General features: G+C 38.1%; 1 protein-coding gene across 1 annotated transcript in view; it reads left to right on the forward strand.

Annotated features, from left to right (window-relative positions):
- The first annotated feature begins 649 nt into the window (after window positions 1-649).
- LOC109460175 (N-heparan sulfate sulfotransferase 4) overlaps window positions 650-20,389 on the forward strand; it is a 281,773-nt gene continuing 262,033 nt past the window's right edge. The window contains exon 1 of the mRNA XM_074338571.2: window positions 650-728. The gene's annotated coding sequence lies outside the window, so the exon portion shown is untranslated. The remainder of the gene's footprint in view (window positions 729-20,389) is intronic.

Genomic DNA, 20,389 nt, shown 5'->3' on the forward strand with positions numbered 1-20,389 from the left:
CATGGGAGTTAGACAGAGACAGTGCAACGTAGAGGACAGATGATTTCATAAGTCTGTGACTTGGTGGGTCTATAATACCATGTTTATAAAGGATGTGTGGAAACCAGGAAGTGCTGTATAGTTCAGAAACAAAGCCTTTAACATAATTCCACAAAGAAAGCTTATTTTTTTCTTTGTTTTTCTTTAAAAGCTATGACTAGTTCTTACATTAAAGTCCTATGAGAGCCAGAGGATTTCAACTATGTGTATTTATTTGTTCTAAAAATATATGGATATTTGATGAAACTTTAGAAAGTAAATATTTGAAATATTGTAGAATGAGAGGTACTTCAGTAGTCTCAGATATACAAAATGATTTTAAAAGTCAGTAGTTTATAGTTTTATATTATTTGATTTATCAATGAAGAAAAACTATTTTACACTTGAAGTAGTATAGTTCTGTAGAAATCATTGAAACACTGCTTATTTTGCATTTACTTATGATATAAAGTATAAGTATAAAACAAGTTCATACAAAATAAATTGTACTAGGATCTCTGTTTTGATTTCTTATACGCAAAAGTGTGAAATTTGGAAGTCACACCTTGACAGGCAGATGGAGGACAGCGTACTAGGGGGCAGGAAGTCCATGACTAAGAACAAAACAGGAAGTGGTGTTTTCTGTAACAGTATGCAAAACCACCAAGTGTCAGCGGATCTCTGAGCAGGGGGCAATCAACATGCAAAAGGTAATTTTAAGATTTCTTTCCATGTTTTCGTTGCTAATGATAAATGTGCATTGTTTTAATAGTGATGAAATATACTCATTGCACATAAGGCAAATAAGCTGAAATATTTTATTATTATCATTTGACTATAACACTAAATTAGAGTAACTAAGAAATTATCTGTGGTCCAGAGGGAGTCATTGCTTTTGGGTTTCATTTATAGTCAGAAGAAACTAAATTTATCAGGTCTAGCTTATAAAAACTAACCAGTAATTAGACTCATTTCAAGCACATTAGCTACTGAAAGCAGTTGATATTGATTGAATTTTGAAATCTTGAAAAACGTTATCCCTGTGGATTAATGTATATTTATATTGAAATTATAGGGATATGTATTTGGATATTAATATAATATAATAAATCCTTATTTGTTGTTATAACTCTGCCTAAGTAGGAATCAGGGTAAAGGTCAATTTTCATGCTCAAGTCATAACTGAGTATATGGTTATTTTGTTTTTGGCGGGGTGAGGAGGGATTACTGGATTAAAAATACAAAGGTCTTTCTAAACATGACTCTTTGTATGTAAACAAATATTTAAAATTGACCGAGAGGGCCCTAACATCCCCTCACCTTGGCCAAACGTTAGACAGGTTTCTTCCTGACTAGTCCCCTGACTTCCCTTTTCTTAGAGCTTTTAGACAATTTGTCATTGAAAAATCTTCCTCTGCCCATTAGAAAGACACAAAAATATCTTTCTCAAGGACCTGGAGGTCATCCCTTTGAAATGTAATCATCAAGAAAGATGGGGCCCCTCTCTTCCAGTCTCTGGGAGGGGAGGAACCCAACTGTGTTAAGCCAGTTGTCAAACACAGTTGGCCTAATCATGTGGACCAATCTCCATCCCTAAAGTCCTCCGGTATTTTTCCATTAGCTCGAGCCATCCTTTAGAAACCCTCTCACCTTTTGTTTCAGTGGTGTTGAGTTTAATCTCTCTCCCCTATTGCAATAGCCTAGAATAAAATCTCTTGCCTGTTTCACTCTGTGTGGTGAAATTTCTCTTTATAGTCCCTGTAATAATCTCAAGAATAGTTCATTATCAATTCACTATTCTCAAATGTCCTTTCTGCTGTTTTTATTTCCAGAATTAAAATATACCAATTTATCACATCAATCATTGCTTTCTAAAACAAAGGGGAAAAAATGAAATAGATAGCATAAAGCAACTGCTATAGTTTACGTTCTCAACCTAGTCTAAAAAAAAATCATTGAAGATAACTTAAGATAACTTTCCTTGTTATGTGTTTTTGATAATCTGATGCTATAACGCCAGTATTGGGAAGGAAAAAAAAAAACCTCTAAGGAATGTTAAAATTTGTATTAATAGTAGAACAACTAAATTCAAAATACATATTGTGCTTCAGAAGTAGAATTTTGCTTAAGTAATAGCATTTAAGTGAAGAAGGAAAGATACAGATTTGTATAATGTTAGTAACTAAACATCAGGATAAGATAAAGTATGTGACATGGCTGATTGTTTAAAATACAGATATAGCTGACAGCGTCTGAAGCATGAACCATCCAGCATGCAGTGTGCTAGTGAGAAGCCCAGAGTCACCTGATAGGACCAATGTAACTGAATAATTCTTTCCCCAGTTGTACATGAACTTTTATTTTGAACAAGCCTAAGCCAGAGTATTTCCCCATAACTTTCTAAATTGCTAGAAACACATGAGAAGGTAATATACACTGAGATAAAATAGTTATAAAAAGTAAAGATTTTAATAAAGTAGGCAGTGACTTTTCTTAATTATACAGAATGCCAAAAAAAAAAAAAAAAAAAGGAAATAAAATAACCATAAAGCCAATGGCTACTTAATTTTTTTAAAATGCTGAAAGAGTTTTAACTCTTTGTAGAGAGTGTTTCCTCAGGTTTCCACATGATGGAAACAGTTAATATAGGCCAGTAGGCATTCATTGCAGTGTTAAACTGACTGACTACTGGAGCATTTCAGGATGGCAGCAAAGAGACAAAGAATAAGTAGGCTATTAACAGTCATTCTCCGGGGCAAACATCATTCTAGGCAAATTCAACGTAAATCAGGAAAATGTGCAATCGCAGGGAAATAAGCAAGAACGCACACACATCAGAACGTAGTATTTGACGTTACAGGGTAAGGAGGATGAATGAACCTGTGCTGTGGACAGCGACATGGACGGATCACCCAAGCACAACACTGAAAACAAACAACCTCAGAAGGGTACATCTTGTTCTGAACAGATACGCAGCCGTGCTTTCAGCAAAAACACATAGGCGAATGTTCATAGCAGCACAATTGATACAAATCCAACTCCAGAATCACACCGTCCGTCCACATTAAGTTGGTTAAACACATTGTGTTGCACCCATGCAGTGGAATACTACACAACCCTGAGAGTGCACTCACTATTGCTAGGCACAGAATAGCAAATGAAAAAAGGCAGATGCAATGGAGTATGTACTGCATGATTCTATGTATGTGGTGCCATCCGTCAGGGTGGAGTCGTTCTTCATGAAAGAAATCAGGAGAGCGGTACCTTGCTGGGGAGCTTCCACTTTGGGAGGATCGTTCTTCTTTGGTCTGTGTGCTGGTTACATGCGTGGCTTTACCTTGTGAACTTTGATGAACTGAACTCTAATGATACATAGACATTTATGTTTATTTTTCAGTTTTCAGTTTACCTTTTTTAAAAGTACACCTTAAATTTATAAAACCCTTCCTTTTTCTCATGTAATTTTCGTATAATTTTAACTTGCAAAGAGATGTTTTTTCACAAAGTCAAATATGTGTCTTACAAAAAAAATTAAGACTGTAAACTAAGTCAACTTGGACAGCTTTTCTGGTTACAGAAAAATTATTGTTTACTTGGAGTCTGTAATATTTTTAGAAGATGATGACAAAATAGGTATAGAAAAAGCAATAGAATATTTGTTATATAATTCATCAGAAAAAAATGTGTTTTGAGGTTGTGTCTTTAATAACATAATTTCTTTATTTGAATACCATTACTGAATATTATGTTGAAAGATTTTAATCATTGACTGCTTATGTTGTGCCTTACAGTGTAATATTATCTAATTTATCTTCACAACACCACTAGGTCATATATTTAAGCAAGCATTGGGGCAGAGGTTGTAATCAGGTTCCCTGTGACACTGAAATCAGAGCTATTAATAAGTGTGTACTGAACTGCAAATGCCTTCAGGATAGACACGCATTTTGCTCAATATTTTGGCCGTCTCTGATACTTACTCGGTTCACAATAGGTAATGTGTATCTACTAAGAGTCTACTAAAAGAATGAACGTGCTAAATGATGAAAAGCTTCATAAATGTTTAGGAATCCCTTTACATGAGGACATAAAATTCGTTTTTTTTATGAATGGAAGGGTTTCAGTGGTCTTGGGTGAGAGGTGATCATTTATCCTGTCAGAAGTGGCAGTGTCAATAACTGGTAAGTTTAGAAAGGGTGAAAGTTGATAAAGACTCTCCATTTAAAAAGAATATGGAGGACTCTGGGGGTAGACATTCGTGCTGATAAATGTCACTTCTCAGAGTATTTGTTAGTCTTCGCGTCTCACAGAATCTTTATACTGAGCCCATTAGAGATACAGTGCTATTTACTTTCTACAGTGCTACTTGTTAGTTCATTTTCTTGCATATATACATATGCAAGAATATAGAGAGAGTCGAGTCTTCTATCTGTCTGTCTATCTATCTATCTATCTATCTATCTATCTATCTATCTATCTATCTATCTTAGAGAGATATTTGTTTGAATGGAAGTCAATATTTTCATTTCCTTCCTTTAAAACAAAAGGTGCTTTTCTAGTTTTACATGCAAAGACATGGACGCAAACCATAAGACACTGATACACAGTAAACATGTAATTTTACTTGGAAAATAGCAAGAAACGCATTTGTAGTTCCTGAGGTTGATTGTTCTGAAGGTCTGAATAACTGCACTTCCAAGAGCATGAGCATAGTGATACTACCTTTAAAAATAGCTTCGTCTCAACAACTTTTGCAAAACTCTTGTGAAAAAAAATATTAAAACCATATTGGTTTGTATTTGAAAATTTACTAAAACTGCTAAGACAATTTAAGAGTAATAGAAATGCTGCAGTGGCTTGAGACATCCTCTTGCTCAAAGTGGTGCAAGCATCCTACCTGTCTGGTGCCACCTGACCCGTCCAGGTGTTCTCATCTGCACTGAAAGAACCTGGGCTTCATGGTCACAGAGTTTAAACCATATGTCCTCAAGGGGAACTTCCTTTTGTAGAATGTATGTTCTGAATCCTTGAATCTGCAAGTAAAATGTGGACGTGGCCCTCCATGACTGGACATTTCTCTGCTTATATGAAAAGAATAGAAAATGTTCTGAGTCCCTCTGTTTTTTCCCTACAATATTTTGTAAACAGTGTGCAACTGGAATCTACATTTTTAAGTAAAAAGACACCCCATGATGCAATGTTACATGCTACTTTATATTCTTGGGTCAAGTCACTTTTGTTTTAGTCAAGAGATGCCAAAAAGTTTGCATTCCAATTTGCAATAGTATATATCATTAGTGGCGCTTGAGACAATCCTTTTCATCTTTCATGAAAACAACCAAACACAGTGCTTAAAAAATTATGTCAATTAGCTTGTTTGTCAGGAATAATTTTTGGCTTCACTGTGAGAGTATGTTGATTTCAATCACCAAAGAAAAGTATTTTGTGGGACAGAGCCATGAGAGTTCTAGTTAACAAAATTTGGGAGGGCTATGTTTCAGTTAGAGGCAGAAGACAACATACTCTGAAAGTATTTTCTGAAGAAAGAGGTAGCTTATTCCATCTGCTTGGACTACAGGTCCTGCATTTCTTTGTGGTTGCTATGGCACACTCATATCCAGTGGGGCTCTGGAAATATCAATAATATATATCACTGGTTGAGATTGTATATAATCAATGGAGTACTTTCTCTTTTCCTCCCAAGGCTACATGTTTAAACTCCCACAAGCAACTTGAGAAATTACATTTTCCTCCAATTCAGATTGGAAATGCCAAGAGACGATATTAGTTGTCAGCTGAAAGCAGCAGCATTTTTTTATCCGTAGGTCAGTCAGGGTTCATGATCGAAACCTGAAAAACGCAAATCAGTGAAAATGGAGTTCAGAAAAATGTATAAAAAGGGCTGTTTGTCTTTACCCTGTGTGAATATCTCTGTTGGCCTCAGCACCCTTTAGAGGGCAGGCCTGCAGTGGCTGGGACGCAGGGTTTGGAGACAGTGCAGCTGTGTTCACACCTGGAGTCCATCTCCAAGTCACAAGCTATTTGATTTTCTAATTCTCAACTTCGTCATCTTTATAGTGAAAATATTTTCTATTTCTACCATATAAGAAGTGGAATAATCAGTGTGTTTAGATCAATGCACATAGTAAGCCCACAATAACTGTTAGCTATTATTATTAATATCAGTAATAATAGAATCATGACAGAACTGTAATTTATAATATTGAAATTTATTTAGGGTTTGATAGAAATTGTCAGTTGTAATTTTATAATAATTATATCAAATGGCTTTCTTTTCTTCTCTGTTATATTTCTCAATCATTGGACCAAACTCTATAATTTAAAAACATTTCAAGTGTTATCGTACTTAAAAGTTTATTTTTATGTTTGTAGCAAAAAAATATAACATTAATTTTTCACTAAATCAAAAATTTTAAATATGGAAGTTGATTTTTTTTTTAATTTCTCTAGAATTTGGTGGGCAATCATAACTTTTCAGAGGAAGACTAATTCCAAACAAATACAAATTTGTTCTGCTTGAGTCATCTTCCCGGCATCATAAATTCAATATCTTCAAGTTGTTTTGTGCAGAGGACACAGACATTTTCCCTACGATGAGTTATCTTCCACTTCTTAAAAAGAAGCATAAAAATAATCTCTAGGACCTAGATTTATGGCAGCGTGCGCCCTGTAGGTCGCTGTGGGGGGAGACGAAGCCCGTGAAAAGGTTGTTTTCATACCTGTAAGCCTAGGGGGAAAAGGTGTATGCAATTTGTGTTTTGCTCAAAGGATGGAATTATGTCTCACATATTCTTTGAACAATAACACCTGAAGTAAACGTGGTATTTTTCAAGTCCTGATAAAACTGGTTAACCCACAAAGAGCAGAGGATGTCGGCCATGCTTCTCTCATGTCCCAATCCTGTTCTTCTCTTTTCCAGAAGGTGCTCTGCTGTCTTTCGTGTGAATTTCCATTGAGGCATTAAAAAAATATATCAACACAACCTCATAAATCTGCCCTCAAGAAAGCAGCAGAAATGCATGAAAATTTGCTTATTCACTCTCTGTCTTTTTGAAACAACATCTTTTATAAGAAGAATACTAGTTACCTTCCATTCTTCAAATAAATTGTACATGTCGTTATTTCCAAAAACTGGGGTGGGGGGATGGGGGGGTGGAGAGAGAAGAAAGAAAGACCTGGCACAAGGGAAGAAACATTTATCGTTTGTCTTTTTTTCTATTTTTATAAATTTAAGTATATAAGTGTAGTTGGTACATAATCTTATATTGGTCATGTTAGTTTCAGGTTTACAGTATAGTGATTGGACATTTTTATGCCATAGAGTGTAATCACCCCATCAATTCTAGTAATCATCTGTCACCATCCAAACTTCTCATGATATTATTTACCTTTGTAATTAAATATTATTCACTAAATTAAATAATCCTAAAATAGCCGCCGTGCCCTATTTAAGGTGGCAATCATTAATCCTGAAAGGTCGGCCTGCGTTTATAATGAGTGTGCATGGACGAGCGTGGGCTGGCTCTTGGTTCTAGCATTTACTGACTGACAGAGGGGAAGGTATGTAAGCTCTCTCAGCTTCGTTTTTCTCATAGAAAACAGAGTTAATACCTTTTATTTTTGGTAAGAAATTATACAGCAAGTAAAAATTATATTGTATGTGGCCAATAAACTGTAGCCATAATCTAAAGTTCTACAATTACAGGTTTTGATCATAAATAGTTTTAATATCTTCTCAAGCAAACAAAATGTTTTCTTATTGAATTTCTGTGCTGCCCTAAAAGAGCTATTACCAAAACACTGCACCATTACAGTGCATTTGTTACTGAAAAGTGAGAGTTTCTGTTTTATAACTCCCGTCTGTCATTTCAGTATACCTTTAGAAATGGTTCATTATCATTCAGAGACCCAGCGAATTAGTACACTCCTGGTCTTTGATATATTGCTGACATACAACGGCAACAAAAAGATGTGATATTCTGAGAGGAGAGCTTTCTTTTCTTCTGACTAAGTTATTAAGTTATTCCCAGATCTCAAGGTCTATAAGTAACAGGGACTATGGACTTGTTCAACTCACTGAAACTGACTATTGATTAATTTATTTATTAATAGAAACATAGCTTTTGTGTGACCTTGAATGAAAGGGCTCTCAATTTTATGTGATAAAATGTGTAGTTTCTATTTGGTTATAAATAGTCTCTGAAATGCTCTAAAATATTAAATTAGCCTTAACCTTTTGAGGGTAGAAATTAATGTACATGACATTATATATTAAGGCATAATTGCAAATTGTATTTATACTCCACTATACATGCATTTTTGTAAAAATATAAATATAAGTAATATATTAAACTTTATCTGCACTCTATTTAAATATTGAAATTAAATATTAAGAGCAAACCAAATATAAGCATATTAATCCCATTATAGTCTTGAAATGAATGTAGCTACACTTTGATTTGAATTTATTTTTGTGCTGAATCTGTTGAACTCCAATAAAAAAAATGCATTCACCAATGTGACTTATGATTAGTCATAAGATTAGTTATTAGTTATTTCATTAAAAAAACAACACATCTAATCAAGTTGATATATTGGTAAAATAAAAGAAAGTTCCTAAATTTATGGGCTCAGAATGTAGATTGTATAATGTAATATGGCTGTAAAGAAAGAACTAGTATTCTGAAGTGTCCCCTACCCATATATCCACAATGTCTTATGTATGAATTTTCCATAGAACTTTATTCATGAAAATACAAACATACATGAGTATCCACCAGGTAAATATTTAACTTTAAACACTATATATATTAATTGAAACAGCTTTCAAAATGGCAATGTATTAACTCCTTGATTAAAAGAGAATTATAACACTTGGGGCTACACCCTGGAGGGAACCCCAAGCTGCACACACTTTGCAAAACGGGCCTCGCACTGAGGCCTGTGGGAAAGAAGCGAGATCAGCGTTGGGAAGGCAGCGGCCCAGCGAGAGGGGGGCGGTGCGCACCCCGAGGGGCGCTGCGGGCGGCCCGAGGCGGGGCCACAGACCGGAGCCGCGTGGGACCCCACGTCGCGGGAGCAAGCAGAGATCGCCTGTGGGAGAAAGCCATCAGCCTCAGCCTGCGGATCTGCCAGCGTGTGTGATGAATCAGACGTCAAGAATCAGCGGACATACAAGCGAGCAGAATGAGATCATCCCAACACCGGACAGATTTAGGCTACTCAGTGCTTAGATACTGAAAATATGCGAAATGTGTGTACATATATCCCTCGAGAGGATGTTTAAAGAACGGAAAATTAGAATCATAATAATGAATGGTCAGTAGGCATATTTGAGAGAAGGTTTTTAAATGAAAAATGTAACTGTCTAAAAAAAAAACTATGGATTAAACAACACAGTAGATATGACTGAAAGCGAATAACTCAATTTGGAAGAAAATTTTCGGGAGTTACTCAAAGTGAACATAGACAAAGAAAGATATTTATGTTTAAAAAAGGTTTAAAGGTAAAAAAAACAAGTTCTAATATCTAATAAGGAGAAACTTGAGATAAGGTAATTATTTGAGAGATAAAGGATAAAATTATTCAGAACTGATGAAAGAGCTAAACTCACAGCTACAGGGAACACGATATGTATCAAATGGGATGATTAAAAGAATCTCAAATACAGATGAATCAAAAAAAAAAAAAAAGAATGGACACACCAGCCTCTAAAACATCTTAAAGCCAGAGAAGGAGAATTTCTTAAAAAGAGCAATAATTAATCTTTCTGTGAACTTCTTCAGTTAAAAAAATGAAGTTAAAAAAATTGAATCGAGATATTTAAAATATGGAGACATTAAAATATTATAAATCTAGAATTTCTAGGAATTCCTGGAAAAAAACTTTAAGAATGTGAGTAAAATAAAACATTTTCAGATAAAGAAAGTAGACCTAAATTAAAGGCAGCTCTGAAAAGTATATTTTGGGAACAAGGAAAATGATACTAGCAGTGAGAAAAATAATAACTGACGGGAAAGCTAACCACGCCTTGTCTGTATGAATAATCATAACCAATGTCTTTTCTGTTGTTGTGAAAGTTAAAAATGTTTGGACCAAAATGGCATGAAATAGTATAGGTGTTAAAATAACTTAGAGCATTCTTCGTTTTTTTTTTTTTTCCCTATTCTATCCTTACACTTTTCAGAATGGTGTTAAAATATATATGCTATATTTTATTAAGTGTAACTTCCAAATAATAACCTTTATGTGGGAAGAAATATAAAGTTCAGCTTCCAAAGGAATAGAAAGAAATAGAATAAAAGGTACAAATGTACCAAAAATACCTACAATTTTTCATGAGGACTAGAAAGTTAAGAGGGTTAAATTTAGGTTACCACAATGAAAAGAAATTTTTAAAAATAGTGTTTGATTTCATAGGAGGGGCCTGGAAGGAGATAGAAGCAAATACGCTCAACAATCATTATCAACTATCAAACTGGGTAATAAGAACATGCTATGAGTGACTATTTGGAAAGCAATTTGAAAACATAAACGAAATGGATATATTCCTATAAAAATATAACTTAACAAAACTGGTTATGTGATAATTAGGTCAGGCTTTTTACATTTGTTATCATAGTCTGGCTGCAAACATGGGTTTCTTGTTTTGCTGTCCCCTCTGACCAAGTTCCGTTCCATAGGGTGGCTGGTTAGCTCAGTTGGGTAGAGCGTGGTGCTGATAACACCAAGGTTGCCGGTTTGATCCCCACATGGGCCACTGTGAGCTGCGCCCTCCTTAAAAAAAAAAAAAAAAAACGAGATGAAAGTTCTGCTCCATAGACAGTGTGTTTTGTTCTCGCTAACCCACGATTTGGTTCCCTGCTCATCATACATAACACCTGCCCCGAGTGCTGTATCCTAAAGCCCTTTTCTGTGGCTGTTTCCTAAATGCTTATTCTCCCTCACTGTGAGAATAAGAGCAGCAGAAATGTCAAAACAGAACAATTGATAATAAAAGAGCTAACCGATGGAGGCTGAGGACAGCACCGAAGAGCTGGCCGTGCTTGAGGTAGACAAGAGAGAACGGTCTCGGAAGCAAGGGGAAGGGAGGCAGCCCCTCCAGGAATACGTGTACAGAATTCAGGAGCGAGGGCTGGCCCTGCTTGGAACTGTTACATTAAGACAAAAACCAGGAATGTGTTTAAAATGAAATATTCAAGTGTTGATCATTGACAACCTATTTTTGTTGAGATTAATAAAGGAAATATATGACTGGTTAAATGATTAGGTTCATCAGTTGAAATTAAAAACAAAAAAAATTCTAATACAAGGTATAATCAAACAATACAGTGAATGTTTAAATTTAAAAAAATGTATTATAGTAAAAGCCACATTGTCATTAATCCCCCTCAAAATATTTCTCCTCACTTCAAACGCTCTAATCCCATCATTCTTGCCACTTTCTGAAGCAGTTCTGGAAGTCCTCTTTGGTGTCTTTAGCTGCGCTGTCATGGCTGCCTCGATGTCCTGAATCATTTTGACTTTGGGGAAGAGCCAGAAGTTGCATGGAGCCAGATCTGGTGAATAATGTGCATGAGGATGCACGGTAATGTTTTTATTTGACAGAAATTGCCGTGTCCCAGAAGTGATGTGTGACATGGAGCATTGTCATAATGGAGGATGATTTACGGCACACTTTAAAACACACCTTCTCTCAACCATAGCTCACACCCGACTGACTGCACTGAACAAGTTGAAACTTGTCACACATTGTTACTAAGGTGCCATGTGCCGCTTCCATATTGAAGATCCCTGCCTTTCCGTTGGACACCACTCAGCAGCTGCATTCACTGTATTTTCTGATCACAATGAGAAGGCTCCGTGTCACACATCGCTTCTGGTATATGGCAATTTCTGTCAAATGAAAACATTATGGTGTGTCCTCATCCACCTTATTTACTGGATCTGGCACCGTGCTACTTCTGGCTCTTCCCCAAAGTCAAAATGACCATGAAAGGTAAACATTTTGAATTGATTCAAGACATCGAGGCAGCCATGACAGCGCAACTAAAGACACTCACAAAAGAGGACTTCCAGAACTGCTTCAGAAAGTGGCAAGAATGATGGGATAAGTGTGTTCGAAGTGAGGGGAGTATTTTTAGGGGGATTAATGGCAATGTGTCTTTTACTGTAATAATTTGTTTTTATTCAAACATTCACTGATTGTCTGATCACACCTCGGACATGGTTCTATGAAAACCATGTCATTTAAGCTCTATATACTGTTTGTCTATACCTGTTAACTCCTGCCAAAATCAAAGTAACAAACTAGTGATTAGTTGTGAGATCCTGACCGTTGTCGTCCTGACCTGCTCTTACATGTTTGAGAGAAAGGAGTTGGTATATGTACTGCAGATAAAATGCACTCCACACAGAGCTATGACAGCACAAGGGACCGTGCACTGAAATGTGGAGATTCCCCATTCCTGTGGACATGCGTGCAGACATCTGGTCACCTGGGGGTCACAGCACAGGCCTCGGTGGCATGTGTCTGTGCTCTTAGCCCTCCTTTACAGAACTAGAAAATGGGAAATGAGCGTGAACCTCCTCTTCTTTCACCGTACCCAGGATGACCCCCAGGGTCCTTTTGCCTGAGATGAAAATCAGATGCACTTGATTCTGTTGAGTCTTCACATGTCAAAGAGGCCGTCAGTCAGGGAGTCCCGGGTTTCAGAATAAGAGGTGTGTGTGCACTCACGCTTCCTCTGCCTACCAGGAATTGACAGATACTCTAACTAAACTGAGAGTTACTGTTCAAGGGAAGCATATATTTAGACTCACAAAGACAGAGCTGTTAAAGGAGATTCTATCTTCTGGATGGGGCGCTGGCTTGACAGGATGGAGGTTGGGTTACGGGAATTAATTTGGGTAATGAGACTGTCACAAGCTCCCAGGCCCTGCTGGACTCTGCAGAGTGGAAAGTCAGAATACTATTTGTTATCTTTCTCACCTGTGTTTTGTGAACCAACTGAATATCTCGCCTTCATTTAGAGATTGCAGCAGCTTTGATACTTAGCACAGGCTGTTGTCTGGCTTTCTGGCAGCCAAAAAAAAAAAAAAATTCCTCGTTTGTTTCTGTTTCTCCTTTCCTCTCCAAAGAACCAGCACCGACCTGCCACTAATCCACAGTGGAAAAACATTGGTGCAAATATTTCCTTGTCAACACGTGTTATTCTGCCTTGTGCTCTAGTAAGAAATGAAAGTTATCTGCTGGTAGGGACTGTGCCCTTCTATCTGTTATGTTCAGGACTGGAAATAAATGCCAAGTAGGAGCCCTGAAGATATTGGTGGTAATGCCTGGAAAGTTCTTAGACTACTCTAATGAAATGCAGTATTGGATTACAAACGAGTTAATTGAAGGCATCATCATGACAAGAGTTGATTCCTTTGATGTATTGCTCGTGGGCCTGATTAAAGATTTAACAATATTGGTCTTACATCATGAGATGTGAAAAATGCCTAATCATTTGTTCAATAGTATAAGGATTATTTAGAATCAGAAAGCTAGGCAAATGCTGTCTGCATATAAATTAGCCTGACAAATTTATTTTCCAGTCATAAGAGCATTCCTCATTTCTAAGGAGTACATATGTAAAGAAAGAATATGTACATGTATTTAAACAAACAAACAAAAAACGCCTGCCATTTAGAGCTGAGAAGAGCAGAGCAGCCTAAGGAGGAAACAGACGCCAGTCTCAGGAAAGCCCTGCGTTCCAGGCTCAGACCTGCGACTCCCCTGCTGGGTGACTTGCAGGTCGCAGCCTCCAGCTAGGCCCACATCACTTCTCCCGTGAATAATGTCCTCTCAGTTTCCTTCCAACTCTAACCTTCTATTATTCAAGTCATGCACTATAAAAAAAATGCCACTGCACTATTGCGCTAAGCCAATATAACCCAGGGTGTTTGTTTTAAGGGATGTTATAACATTCTCAGGAAAAATTAATTGCAATGTTAGAGTTCTTAGACATTATTCAGAATTTTAGGAAAGTTTTAGAACGCAAATATCAAATCAGGAAAAGTAATCACTGAAAAAAATGAGAGGAAAAAAGATGACAAATCACCAGTGTCTGAACAGTAGGTACATTTGTTCCCTGTGGTAGGACTACCTAATATTTACTGGGCATGTACTTAGGCGTTGTTCATATGGATTCTGTACTATTATCACACCCAGTTTACTGAAGAAAAGCTGAGGTGCACAGTGATTAAGTAAATTTTCCAAGTTCTAATGCCAGTGAGAATCAAGACCCAAGTCCAGGCAGTCAGGATACAGAACCCACACTGTTACCCTCTTAACTACAATATTATTCTTAGGTGTGTCTGCACACGTACTCCCCACACAATCAGAAGCCAGGTAGTGCAAATACTCACTGATCATTCCGTTAGATCAGGTAACAAGAAAAAAGGTGGTTACTTGTTTAAATTTTGCTCCAGGCAGAGTATCAATGGTTCACGTCACTTTCCCAAGGAGCACTACTTAGACAGTTGAGTACTAATCCCCAAAGTTCCACTTATCACTTAGCTTAGTAATGAACATATAGTAGACATTACATAAAATATTGAGATCACTTTCCTTTAAACAAGAATTAACATTACATAGGTCTTTGATACTTGAGCTCCGAGAATTTTCGTTTTAAAGATGTACATTAGCTATAAAGGACTAATAAGATCTGAGAGAATGCAGCTTCATTTAGAATCAGGTTTTCCCCTCATGCCTGGGGCGTCACAGCCATGAACCCGAGACTGTTCTACGAACTTCCTTAATGATTGTGGAAGTTTTAACCTGTTGGCTAGAGGAAGTTTCCCATTCGGAAAGAGTCCTTCCGTTTAAACTTGCCCACATTAGTGTGGCGTTTCCAATTTGTAGAAGGTATTTGTATCCATATACTCATGCCTAAAAATATGTTTACTTGGAAATTATTCAGCATTATTACCATTTTTATCCCTAAAGTCAGAATTTCTAGATTCAAGAATGCTGATAGAAAAATCTTAATGTATCTACATAGATGAATATGTGTGTGTATAAGTGGGATTTTTAAATGATTCTAGGATAATTGATTTTTCAATATTTCATTACAGTTATGACTGTTGAATTCTCTTTTTCTTTTTTCTAATGAAAATAAGGGTTTCTCAAAGGAGTTAGGGCATTTGCAATCTACTTTACTGGAGTGGTCAGTGTTGGAGAAGTAAAAGTGATACCACCTTCTACAAAGTAGTTAGCTTGGAATTATAGTAGACATAAAAATTCGGTGTAAAGGAGGAGTGAAAACTGGTTAATGATTCTATATTTATAGGAAAGATGTATATTTGTGTTTATTTTCCTCTGTTTTGCAAATATATGTGAATGAAACGTGGAAGAAAAAGAAGCTACATCTATTTTCTCATTATGTCCACCATGGTTACAATTCAGGACATTCCATATTAACACAATGTTTATTCAGAATAATTGAAAAAAGGGATTAACACACATCTATATGAAAATGTTTCATCAATAAAACTATACTAAATTTAGTCTACAAATCACCACTGATTTTTTGAGATACTTCAGGATCTTGCAAAAATCTCAGCACCAGTGGACAGAAGAGTAATTGTTAAACACAACTATACATAAAATGATTAACACATTTGCATATGTGTAATTTATTATGCATCTCAAAAACTGTGCTGCTGACCTGCATTTCCATATCTTCACTGTTGAAAGGACAACACTGATATAAATGTAAGTCCTATCCAAAAGTTCCTATACTAAAGAAATCACAGAAACATCTAGAATAGTGTTTGACCAAGTACCTGGGTTGAGGTATCATGGGAAATAAGAGTTGAACTTGGAGACTTATTGAATGTCAAGTGTAATTCGTCTAAAGTGTTAATGGCAGAGAGGAGCAAGTTTCAGGGAAAACAATGTTGAATTTGAAGGGTTTCCAGGACTTGGTGGAGGGCAGTTGAAGCCATTTTTAAGCCCTAGGAGTCCTGAATGACCTGACAGGGGCAGGAGAGCTTTCAGAAGAGGGGAGAAAGCAGAGGCAGAGCAGCCGTGAGGGTCCCGCTGGAGAAGTAGGCACAGCCGAGGGTGGAAGGTGCCACCGGAGCGTGTGAGGTCACCATTGTCACTCAAGACAGAGGCCACAGTATCCAAGTGGGGAGTGCGTCTCGACGCTTAAGTCACGTGGAAGTGACTACGTGAGGGGTGAAGAGTATCTTATTGCTTCAAATTGTGAGTTCAAAATCCTCTTACTACATGTAATTTATTCCTTTTTCTGGCATCTCTTGGAAATTTTTGACCATCTCAGTATTCAAACTCAAATTATTTTTGAACATTTTAAGTAATTGTAAGTATGTAAGTATTAATATCAGTAAAATAACTCTCTTTTGCTCAGATGCTAAACAGTAGTACAGAACCAAGTTCATTGAGCTCAGCATAGAGTTGACACACGCCTTTACTGCGAATCCCTGACTGTCGAGTCTCCCACACACACCATTAGAATCCGCTGTGAAAAGTCCTTTCCTTCAAAGAACAGTCTAGAAACAGCTGTAGATGAGCCCAAACTTTTGTTAACATAATATGATGAATGTTCTGATTGAGGATGCGAAGAGGGAATCAAATGTATTAGATAACAGGAAATTATGTAAGATAGCAATTCACAAACAAATAATTGTGTATCTAAATTTTAAATAAATAATATGTTGAAGCAAAATGCGAATGTATTCCATCTAGAAAAAAGGACTCAGTGGCCATGCGAGTATTAAAATTTAGACCAAAGCCTCAGGCAGGGTTCGAGTTGGATGACACCACATAATGGCTGTGAGATCTAGAGCGAGTTGTCTGAGCTCTGCGAGGCCATATGTATATTCACCTGTTTAAAAAAACCAAAACATAACATGAGACCCACCTCAGAGAGCCTTTGAGGACTAATTCCTGGTATATAATAACCCAATTAAGTAAATGACTTCTCATAGAACCATATGACAGAATTTGTTCTCCACCCTTTTCTGGTTCTCTAGGCCTCTCCTCCTCCAAATGCAAAAGCGTAGTGAAGAAAATCAGGAGGGGTGTGTGTGCACGTGTGTTTATTCAGAAATAGTATCACTAGAGCCCCATGTGTGAAGCCTGCCGGCATTGATAGCCTTACATATTTTACAGTGAATTATCGGAGAGCGTTAGGCATCTTAACAAGTGCGTTGTACAGGTGTATACCCCAATTGCCAGTATATCATTCAGGATCTCATAACTTTTTCATATTCAGTTAAATTCCCTAAGAAGTATGGAAAGCAAATTGATACAAATTGCATTTCTGGCTTTCCAAAATGTAATAAAAGACTAATGAATAGCTGCCACCGAGAGTCCCAATATGATCAGAGTGGTTCCAGTACCAGTGCCCTGTAAGAGATAAGTTGGTTTATGCGTGAGTTAGCAGGTCTCTTCTGTGTCTCACGCACCAAACTTAATGTCATTACAGATGTATTATTCAAAGAGGGAAGCGTGTGAATTCCCTTATCCAATCCCCCATGACTCCTGAACTGCGTTTGTAAGTTCTGGGCCTTTCTGGTTTTTTCCCTAATTCATTTAAGATATAATGAGGTTCTTTAAAATTTCAGAGACTGGGGAGTTTTACAACGAAAGGCAGCGGTGGTTAGGGTGGAACTAGCTCAAAGGAAGAAAGGCACATGGTTTAAAATGTGGAGTGGTAATTGGTAAGTCGGAGTGAACATTACAAGTCTGCCCAACTTGCATATGTGTATGGAGAGTATACATATGTGTGTATATACACACAGCATATGCATGTGAAGATAGTTATGTGAAAAGAATCGTGAGATACTGTGACTCTTATAATGGAAAGAACTAGTTTTATTCACAACTGACCCTGTGGCGTAATTGCTTGACCAAAGTCTCTATGTCTTGTGACCATGTAAATTTAGTATGGTGGACTTGGTCTCAGGGGACGAGTTAGCCTAGGAAGCCCTGAAAACAGCCCAGAATGAAGACTGCGGTGCCGGCAGTTTTGAGGAGTTAATCTCAGTGAGCAGGAGTTTCAGCCTTGGACAGCTGGGAAAGGGGAGAAGCCAGTAAGTGTGAGTAACACACCCTACACACGGACACCCGAGGCTCAAGGTCAGCTGGGGTCTTCAGAGGAGGGTGCAGAATGCCCCCGGGAACGGACCTGCTCCTGTCACCCTCTTGGTTCTGAGTCCTTCTTGGGGCCTTGGTGCTTTGTTTCCAGATCACTGTTGAGAATGTTGTGGTAACGTCCATTCCTATTGGGAGTCTGCAGCTCTGTCTGCAGGAGCCTTGAGACAGACAAGATGCTACTGGCATCTCAAAGCCCACCCAGAAGTGTCCACAAAGCCCCAGCTGGATTACACGTGCGGCAAAGGTGTCGGGTGGGGAAGCTGGGCATCTGATCCTGTCCGCCACGGCACACTTAATGTCTGCCATCGCTGAGTTGTCAGGTTGGAGGCCGACCATCTTCTGTGTGTAGTACGACAGACTGTATACAATGGTCACTAAAACCACTACACTTGCCACCGCTATTGTGTTTATCATTCTCCTCCTATACAGTCTAGATCTTTCTCAGCCTGAATCAGCAAAGCAGCTGGTCTAGACTGCTTTCGTGGTGCGTCGATTTTCCCTGACAGAATCCCATCACTCTCTGAGCTCTTTGTGGCCTCGTCCTTGTTAGGCTCTGGTCACTGCAACCACATGGAGGTACCAGGACACCATCCACGGTGTCTGCTGAATACTGGGCACTGTCATCCTGCTCCCATTACGTATCCACCATCCTGGCAAAACTCCCTGAAAACTTGCATGAACACGGCACGTCTCTGAATCTCTGTAGAGCTCATTGCCCACAGGCAGACATCCATTCTCTTAGCATGATGGACTGTCTACATGCCATTTCCTGCCAGCTGAATCCAATTGTCATGATGTAGTTCAAATAGCGAGCCAGTGTGATGTTCTGCAGAAGATAACCGAGGTTCTGCAGGTTATTTTTCACAAGAGAAAAGGAACATGCGCGTAGCCTGAGGGCAGGATAGTGTGTTCCTCTGCGCTTTTCACAGACACGCAGGGCTTGGGATGCTCTCAGCTGATGGAGAGCAAGAAGGATGGCCTGATCATATTAACACCAGCAAATCGAGCCCAAGGCCGTCCGATATATTTAGGTAAAGATGTTTAGACCTTGTTGGGACTACAGATGTGAGTGGAGCTAACAACTGGATAAAATCATGGTAACCCACCATCATGGTTACATCCGCCTGGTTTCTGCCAAACCAGCACCGCTGAGTTGATCACAGGCCACATCTCCACCATCCGTAGAGTCTAGGAGGGCAGATGAGTTTCGCGCTGAAATGTGTAATCGCTTTATTGTACTATTTTGTCTGGGGTGAGGGAGCTGTCTCTGCCTTTCAGATGGTTTTTCCTACCAAAGGGCTCTGACTCCATCGGTCAGAAACAATGATTTTTGCCAACTGCTAAGTCATCCGGTGTGGCCAGCCACTTGCACCATTTCTGGTAAGGATGATTTTCATGTATAGGCCTGGGGCCAGGATCTCACCTTAAATTCTAGTTTCTGTAATCTGGAACCGACCTTGTCCACCCACATGTGAAAAGCCAGTGGACACACAGATGAGAGATAAAGGTGGAAGACGCTTCTGAAAGTCAAGAGATTCACGTTCTAGTCAGGCTTCACACCAAGCAGAGATGTTTACTTTCAGACGAAGCACTGACTCTTTGTGATTGTAGGATTTTAGCTGCTAGAACAGGAGGTTGGCCCAGATGGTCATTTGATCATTTATTGTAATGGATGCATTACAGCAATGTGATTGATAAGGTTTTGTCAGTTCAATATCTATAACATTCAATTCAGTTGTCAAAAACATTGCTGAAATTGAAAAGAATTGCTGCATATTCAAATCCAATCATTGCCACATAAGGGATTAATACTAATGACTAACCTGTACTAAGTGTTTACTGTGCTAAATGCTTTATATTGATTACCCATTTTATTCTCTTGCCAAACTTTGAGGTTGCTGTTATTATGATTGCCTTATGTGGATGAAAAAATCGAGGATCAGAGGACAGTGTGTACAGGATTAATCAGATAACTAGTAATGATCAGAAACGGGGCTTGAACCAAGCAGTGCATGGCCAAGGCCATTTGCTGAGCCTCTGGGTTGTACAGCTATTTCACATTGTCTGGCCATGAAATAGCCTATTCAGTAAGAATGAAAATACACACATTGGTTTAAGCAGTTTTCATTTGTTCAGTTTTACCAAAGTGACTCTGGCAGCTCTGGTAAAGGCGGGTGGGGGTGG

Source organism: Rhinolophus sinicus, chromosome 15 (assembly GCF_057876585.1).
Source record: "Rhinolophus sinicus isolate RSI-liver-muscle chromosome 15, RSI-T2T, whole genome shotgun sequence".
NCBI classification, from domain to species: domain Eukaryota; kingdom Metazoa; phylum Chordata; class Mammalia; order Chiroptera; family Rhinolophidae; genus Rhinolophus; species Rhinolophus sinicus.